The sequence below is a fragment of the Lactuca virosa genome, chromosome 3 (genome assembly GCF_052849685.1).
Source record: "Lactuca virosa cultivar CGN04683 chromosome 3, Lactuca_virosa_CGN04683_v6, whole genome shotgun sequence".
NCBI classification, from domain to species: Eukaryota; Viridiplantae; Streptophyta; class Magnoliopsida; order Asterales; family Asteraceae; genus Lactuca; species Lactuca virosa.
In genome coordinates, this window is record NC_136428.1 from 243,823,352 (window position 1) to 243,832,469 (window position 9,118).

At 38.0% G+C, this 9,118-nt stretch overlaps 1 long non-coding RNA gene across 1 annotated transcript; it reads left to right on the forward strand.

Moving 5' to 3' along the window:
• Positions 1-3,292: 3,292 nt before the first annotated feature.
• LOC145162893 (uncharacterized) lies at positions 3,293-4,874 on the forward strand. The gene is made up of 4 exons (XR_013739416.1): positions 3,293-3,791; positions 3,910-4,052; positions 4,134-4,311; positions 4,491-4,874. It is a non-coding gene; the product is annotated as an uncharacterized LOC145162893 (long non-coding RNA).
• The last annotated feature ends 4,244 nt before the right edge of the window (positions 4,875-9,118 follow it).

A 9,118-nucleotide genomic window follows, 5' to 3' on the forward strand; every position in this document is an offset into this window, starting at 1 on the left:
ATGAAAGTTATAGATCTCGTCGATAGCTACGCGTGGATAGAAAGAACGTTGAAAACGGAGCTAGTATGAAGACGTTACGGAATTTACAAAAACCACGTTTCACGCGGAGCGCTCTTCTTGAAGTTTGAACAGGACGGATCCCATCCTGACACGTGACACATCACATCTACCCTTCCCACCTACCATGGGCGTTGCAAGCCTATAGAAAAGTGCAGTGCACCTCCCCTTATTTTTGCATATAAATAACACACCAAGGCTCCACATTCGTCACACTCCATACTCAGGTTTCTCTGTCTTGGGGACCCTTCTCCCCTATATTTCTGACCTTTTGGAGATATAAAGTATCCAGAATAGGGCTCTATGGCGGCAGAGAGTCGGGCAGATAGAAGTGCTCGGTAGCGAGTTCCTACCAAAATAATTACCTATTATCGCCAGAAAACTCTATAAGTTAAGCTGCACTTACTATGCTTTAAGTGTAACTTACTATTATGTTCATAGTCAATGTTATATATGAGATTTATCAGTAATTTCAGTCATAATACTGATTGATGTACTTACGAGAGAGGTGTCTAGAATTGTCGTATTGGCTTGATTGTTTGATTTTAGAAAGGATATATTTGGAAATGGTCCTGCCTCCCAACTATCCTGTCTAGTTGATACTTATTTGATAGAACTTTTGGTATTCATTGGTATTAGCGAAAGTTATAACTTTCATTACCAGATTGTCATATGGATTAATAAGTTATAGTATTATATGTTAATACTTGTTAGACGAGTTACCCGTTACTTAGAACGCCCAGATAGCTTTCAATCGCCTAAGTAACTGTCCACGTGAGTTTCCTCACTATATTATGTGCTCCAGTATATATCGTCTGTATAATAGGATCTCGTTGCCCTGTAGTACACAATTAAGCTAGCTCTGTTAGTTACTTGTAATGTTGGATTGTTGTTATGTGTATACATTATGTGGGAAGTTGAGGGCGGCCCAGCCTCGGGCTGAAAGCCAATAGACTCGGGCGGACTAGCGTTATGCTAACGGCCAAGTAGCGGACCAACTTTATGCTGAAGGCAAAAAAGGATGGGCCAGTTTTATGCTGAAGGCCAAGAGGCAGACCAACTTTATGCTAAAGACCGTTATGTGTATGCATTGTATATGTATTGTGGTATATGGTATCGTGGGGAAATCACTAAGCTTCGTGCTTACCTAGTAGATTATAAATGTTTTCAAGTGTTTCATTGATCGTGAGAAGGGCAAGGTTCGATTGTATACATGAACATTCACAACATGTTTTCGCATAATGTAACTATACTCTGATATATTTGAATAAATGAAAATGAAAATTTTAGGTTGAAAATCAGGATGTTACACTGCAAGTGGGAGATTGAAAGATCTTATATGCCCAAAGAGTCATTATAGAATGATATTGCTAATGATACATGATCCTGTAGGGTCACACCTTATAGCAAGTTACTATTAATTGATTATTTATTAAAGTAATTTTGATTATATATATATATATATATATATATATATATATATATATAAACACTTGTATTTAACTGGAAAAACATTATTTTATGAAAATGATATTTTACCAACATATTGAGAATTATTGTTTCTAGGAAATAATAATAAAAGAGAACAAAAGTAGCTTAATATCATATGTTATGAATATTAATGTTGTGTACAACATTTTGGTCAGTTTGAGTAACCATTAAGTTGTCATCCAACTAGTTATTTATGGATAAAGTAATGAGCAATTCAACATTGTCCCATTGCCATGAAGAACCATGGGTTCCTTCATGATAGTGGATACTTGCGTTTGATTTGTTTATTGTTTTACACCTTGTATGTAAGAAAACCCTATGCTCTCATTATTTTATTTCTAGCTTTTGTACCTAAGAGGATGCATAAAAGAAATGCTTGAGACATGAGAAATTGCTAGTTCTTTTCACTATTTCCTCTCCCTCTCGGGGTGCTAATTGCTGAGAGCATGAAGCGCCTCCTTCTCCTCTTGGTTTTTGCAATTAGGTGCAAGATACAAGTGCTTTTATGTTGCTTCCTCATAATCATATTTTAGTATATGTCTTAGGGCTTAAAAACAACTTAATACAAGTGAAGACTTGCATCTTTTAGTAGTTGATTCTTGCTTTGGTGGGTACGTTATAGAGGACCTCTTCTTTGGAGTTTAATGTCATCTTCATTAACTTCCTAATTGCCAAAAGGAACCAAAGTTTTCAAATGTTCTAAACTTCAACTTTCTTTTGATTATGTTTTAATCTTTCTAAGCTTTGCATAATGATCCTTGATGGGTTAAATTGTTTTAGTTTATTCAAATCTAAAAAATGATTCAGTTGCTAATTACGTTCAATTTATCACTATAATTAGACTATTTTTGAATAAAAACTCAACAGATAGAAGATAACATGTTGGAGGAGATATATTTTAAAGTGTGCCAAATGGAGATGTAATCTTCATGAGGGTATGTACATGCAACTCCAATATCTATTATATAAGATTGTTTCGAATACCTTCTTTATCTTCAGATCAAAATTGTCAATTTTGCTTCATCTCTTTTTAGAAAAAAGGTCAAATGCAAGATATAGAAATATACTTTCACTTATTTATTTATTAGCATCTTACTTTGATATATTCATATTACGACATGAGATTTTAAGTTAATTTCTTTTATTTCATTCAAATATAGGCATTATTATCCCATTTTCTCATCAATTTCAGTTTGGAATTGGCGTATTACTAAAAGAACACCTTGTATTTGCCATTGCCATTGTTGCTACCCTGGTTGTGAAAATCTATCCCTTACTCCTAGCCCAAATCATATTATTTTGTCTCTTCTCCGACCAAATTACCAAAAAAAAACATTATACTCTTAAGAAATTCTACGGTTTAACCACTTATACTCTATTTTCTTCGGAATTAAACCATAAAAGCAACATCTTTCGCATTTAACTAGTTTCAATTTTACATCACGCCAAAATGTTTAATTTGCAAAAGTACCAGTGAAATGGAAACTTTATAACGTATACTAATACTTTTTGTGGTCAAATAGGGAGTATGAACCATGTTCCAAAGACTACCCTGATTAACCTCGCTATTATATCAGGCGAGGTACAAGGACTAAATATATACTCTACTTAATTGGTTTATTTAAAACGTTGTTTTATCTTTTGTTTGAAATGTACAATAGGCTGTAGAAGTTACTGTACATTAGGCATTACGAATTGGATGCAATCACTTTAAGATCTACCTAGCAATCCAGATTCATTATATTTGGCCGATATTTATAAATTTTTTTCAAATGCCAATACTTTTTAGTTATATTTTGCCTTTTGTTCTTATTTTTTAGAAAATCATATATACAATTAATTTCAAGTATGCTTATGAACAGTACTCATTAGCAAGCCGAGTACTGTTAATCGGTTAGTGGCTAAAGTTTAGAGCCGCCGCTCCACCGTTCCACCGCCTCACTCTCCGATTAAATTCCACCCACCGCTTCCATTGCCTTCTACTGCTTTCATCTGCCTCTCTTTTGTTGTCTCTACAGAATTCCCAATTATTTATTTGCAGAATTAACCCCCAAAATCCCGCTTTTTTCATCTAATGCTCAAAGGAAAATAAGAAGAAATCGTGTGTGGAATTCGTTCACCGGTTTGTCTTCATCTTCATCGTATGAACCTTGTTGCTCGAATTGAAAATGGTTGAGGATGAACAAAATATCAATCATGGAGTATGTGATGAAGGCGCCACAAACAATGACACAAATGCTCAGGTAATCGACACTTTTTTCCCGAGGTTTATTCGGATTTCATGTTTCAATGATTTTGGGTGCCTTAAAACTGCAATTTTGTTGAATTGATTGATTAAATTGGGTGAAAATTGAATTGCAGTTTCAGATTTGGAGATGGTGAAGGAAAAGTTCGTGAAATTGCTTTTAGGCGAGGATGTTTTTCCAATCGGATATAGGCTACATATACCACCTTCTTTTTTCTTCCCTCTCTGCTGTTCCGTTTGTCGCTTTCACGTCCTCCAAGTTTGATTTTTTTTTTTTTTTCTTTTCATCGCTTGATTCAGATTCCTTTCTGCTCATTTACTCATATATTTTTCATTGCAGATAAGAGAGATGGGCCTAATCGATTGTAGCCTCCCTCAACTCAATTTCTTCATTTCATCCCTATTGAGTATTTCCCTTTGCAATTCGTACGTCCCATTTCCCATGATATTTTCTTCGCAAGTCTTTTGAAGCTTCTTCCCTACAGTAATCATCAGATTCTATCGAATTACCAATTCAGGTAAACACTCTATGAAATTATGAATTATCGGTGTTGGCAATGATGTCAAATCTAAATAGAATTGTTGCTGACTTTTGAAATTTAGGCTTTCCATTTCATTTAGAAAGCATATGTGTATTGTAAGATATATGTTTCAAATATAGGCCCTTGCAGTGAATTGTTTGTTTCTTGGATTTAAGGTTAACGATATGGAAGTTATAGTATGCTTTGTCATATGTTGCTATTACTACTCCCAGTGAAGATTGAAATCTTGTATAGTTCTATTGAAAAGGGGACAAGAAGAAGGTGAGGAACTGCAGAAGATTTTGTTCTTCTTTCAAACTGATTTGCCCATTCCAGCTCAACTTTCTATCATTGGTCTTAGTGAACGAGTCATCACTTTCTCAACTGCAGCAGCCACTTACTTATATTTCATATTAGTCTACATAATGAGAATCACAATCAAATATTAGTTACTAGCTTTTATCATTCAACCACCAATTAGTCTCACCAAACATGTCGAAAGGTATAATAAATTCTTGGAAGCTTGATACATGTGAATAAAACTAACATTTTATTGTTAATTTTTGACTTTTAGACACAAATGTATTGGTTATTAGTTTTATATTTGGCAAAAAAAAGTGTTGATAAGTTCAACTCCAGGGAAACGTATTTACTCCTTCCACCTTAGTTGTGAACTTGAAACACAATATTTTTTGGAAAAAACTCTACAAGAAATGCTCCATATACAAAATTTGGTGGCAGATATTTATCAAAATCCATATATATATATATATATATATATATATATATATATATATAATCTGAATGTGGAAGCGTTGGCTTCAAAATTCTACTGCCATCTCCTTTTTCTGAATAGAGGGTGTATGTGCTAACATAGTTATCCACTGCAGATTGGGCAATATCTATATTTTCATAGTTTTAAAGAATGACAGTAATATCTATTGTGTAATTTGTAACACCCGTAAAAATCAAGAAAGTTTTAAACTTTTAAAACCAATCCACAAATCACCATTGTTACAATTTAGTTTTTAAAACATGTTTGATATCAGAGTTTTCCCAAAATCATATATCAAAACACGAGGAGGTGTACGATCACGCCTGCGCCTTCCCGTGGTCATCTGAGGTACCTGAAACATAACCTAAAACTGTAAGCCCAAAGCTTAGTGAGTTCCCCCAAAGTACCAACACATAAACAAATAACACATATACAATAACAGCATGTAATGGGTCTACATCTAAAAGACTGGATTACCCCTAAGCCCACAACATAAGTCTAGCTTACTGTAACATCCCAAAATTCAAGGCCAAAAATTTCATTTTTAAATAAGTTATTACATAAAACCATTAGTATAAAAACATTCATAATAATGTCTCATGTCAAAACCAAAGTGTTAATAATCAAATATAATATCATGAAACCATATCAGAGTGTAATCCCAAGGATCTCGTGTGCGGAAAACATAGTGTGATGCGCTGCGATCGAGCCGGCTCCTTTCCTTTGAAAACAAAGCACCTGAAACCAAAGCTGTAAACCGTAAGCACAAAGCTTAGTGAGTTCCCCCATCATACCACATACCACATAATACCATCGGTATCTTTCAACCGATAACTGCCATTGGTATCTTTCAACCGGTAACCGGGGACTATTTCACCCCTACCACTATCACATAGTAATATATCATAAACATACTGATCACGTACTAACATCATAAACATGTTGATCACATACTAACATCATAAACATGTTGATCACATACTAACATCATAAACAGACAGATAAGCATTGCATGGGTTCTGTAAACCCCTTCGGTATCTTTCAACAGGTAACTGCCTTCGGTATCTGTCATCGGTATCTTTCAACCGGTATCCGACATCGGTATCTTTCAACCGGTATCCGCCATCGGTATCTTTCAACCGGTAACCGGGGACTATTTCACCCCCTACCACTATCATATAATAACATGATATAATCATACAGTCAGGCATATCTGGGGTACTGACCTACCCTTCGATCCTAACGACCGAGTCAGGGAAGAACTATTCCCTGCTACTACCACTGACACACATAGCATATCACATAAGCATATCTCATAAGCATATCTCATAAGCATATCACATAAGCATACCAAGATAATTATCACAAAGATAACTATCTACCAACTACCCCTGTTGGTGGGCCGGCATTGTGGCCTTAGACCCACCCCTACTGGAAGGTAACTCACCTCGCACTGCTGAAGTCCCGAAGACTCAACCCCACACTGCTGACGTCCCGCAGACTCAACCCCAGCTGCTGGATGACAGATTCCCGGTCTGTCAATATCAAAACATTACCCAATTAATAATTGGGTTCCACTACATAACCATAAGTACATACTTTGGATAATTACTACATTACCCCAAGCTTGGCTTTATGCAAGCCCAAGGCCCAATCCAAGGCCCAAAAATCCAACTATGGCTCAAAGCCCAACATATGGCCCAATTTTCCAAATTGGGCCCAAACCTTTATAAGGTCTTACCATAAGGCCCAACCATTTAGTCCAGTCTAACATTCAACATTCTAATGGCCCAATACCACATAATCATAAAGGCCCAATCTATGGCCCAATTTTCCAAATTGGGCCCAACTCCTCATATGGGCCTTACCTCAAAGCCCATTAATTATTCTAGTCCATTTGCTTGACTTTGGATGGCCCATTAATAACCCAATCATCAAGGCCCAATAAAAAGGCCCAACAATAAACCCAAGTGGAATTAGGGTTTCACATAAAATGATGATTAGGGTTAAGTTTCCTACTTAACCCATTAAGGAATTAACCCACTAAGGACTTAATCCATTAAGTCCAATGTTGACTTAGGTTGATTGCAAATGATTATTAATTAATATTCTGAGTTCATTAATCAATCCCGATGCGATCCCGATAAACCCCAAATTAGGGTTTCATGGCATTAGGGTTTTCCAAACCCTTATAAGGGTTTCCAACCCATCTTAGCCCAATAGGCCCATTAGCTAAGTCTTTAGATCCATTAGGGTCCATTAAACCCATTAGACGCATGTTTGAGCTTTAATGTCAATTAGGGCTTCATTGGGCCCATTAGGCTAACAAGGCCCATTAGGGTTTCAAGCATCCCCAATCGAGTCAACTCACAAGACAAGCACACCGCCACCCGACACGGCGGCCGGTGGCGGCAGGAGGCGGCAGCCACCACCCTACGGTGGTGGTTTGGTTTTCCCTTTTCACTATACTGATTGGTTACAATTACAATTCCCATCCGATAATCACACTCACACCCTAATCTAATTACAAACACACATACACACGAAAAATACACCCACCCATGGTGGTATACGGCGGCAGCCACCACCTCACGGCGGTGGCAATGGTAGTCTTCTTTGATCCTCCGACTACACAACCCATAAAACACGAATACTCGTCCCTTGCTTGAAAAACGAACCCAAATCACCCACCTATGGTGACTGGCGACGGCAGCGGCACCCAAAACGGCGGTAGCGGCGGTGGTTACGGTGATAGCCACCACCTCACGGTGGTGGCGGCTGTTCTCTTGATTCTCAGCCGTGCGACCACACCCGAAACATGATCTGAAGGCTACAACTCTCCCAACTCCGCCACTATAGGTGGCCCACGATGACTGGAAACCCTAAAAAAATGGCGGCCAAAGCCCACCGTCGATCCCAGTCAACACAAACGACATCAGGTTACATAACGAACGAAGAAGAAGATGTAGATGGTAGCGGTGGTCCTTACCGTGAGCTCCCTATGCTCTCACGTCCTAGACAGCGACGAACGCAACTTGCTCCTTCGGTCTCGGTGGTTCTCCGGTGCACACAGCGCCTTCGTCAGCCGAGCAATGGTGGTGGCGTTTCATCGACGAGTCAGCAGGCAGGACGGTGGCTGTCGGCTTTTGATGATGCAAACGGCGACTGAGGAGGTTCCCATGGTGGCGGCTACTGGAACGAAGTAAGAGGGTGACGGCTGTAATAGCGAAGTAGGGTTAGGGTTTCGGGGGGTGGTAGCTTATATACCTGGTGCTTTAAAAACATATCCCCATATTAACATAATCGATCCCTCCCTTCACATTCCTTTTCAATTTCAGCCCATATTTTATCCTTCTAACCCCGACCAACTAAATACTTTACAAACCAGATCTGAGATTTACAATACAGCCCCTATCTTCTAAAATCTTTACAAATGAAGTCCCAGAAGTTACCACTTAGTCCCTGTCTTCGTAAATACTTACGAAATAAATCCGAAACTTATACTTTTAACCCCCAACTTCTAAAATAATAGCAATTAACTCCTCGAGACCAACACATTGCCATATAATTATTGATTTTTGGGCTACTATACTTTCATTAATTTATTTATTTATTTATTTAAATAAACGGGCGTTACAACTCTCCCCTACTTAAATTAGATTTCGTCCTCGAAATCATTCCCTGCCATTCTGTACACGCCCTACCACTCTGGTAACATGGTCACCATCCTGGGCACACCCTAGCTCTTCCCAGGGTAGCCATGACCCATCCTCGTAAAGCCCTAAAATCCGCAGGTGAACGAATTCCTCACCACAAGATCACATCCACTTCGTCTGAAATTTGCTGCCTTAAGATAGTCTGATTCCCTGACAGGCCACTCATACAGAATCATTATCATTGAATCCAGTCCGTTTATCTCACAACTGACTACTCAACTTCTGATCACTCGCGGTTCCCACTATAAAACAGGGTCACAGACCCAATTATCCTTCAATAACACATAGACTCGGCCAAAGCTCAACTAATTCC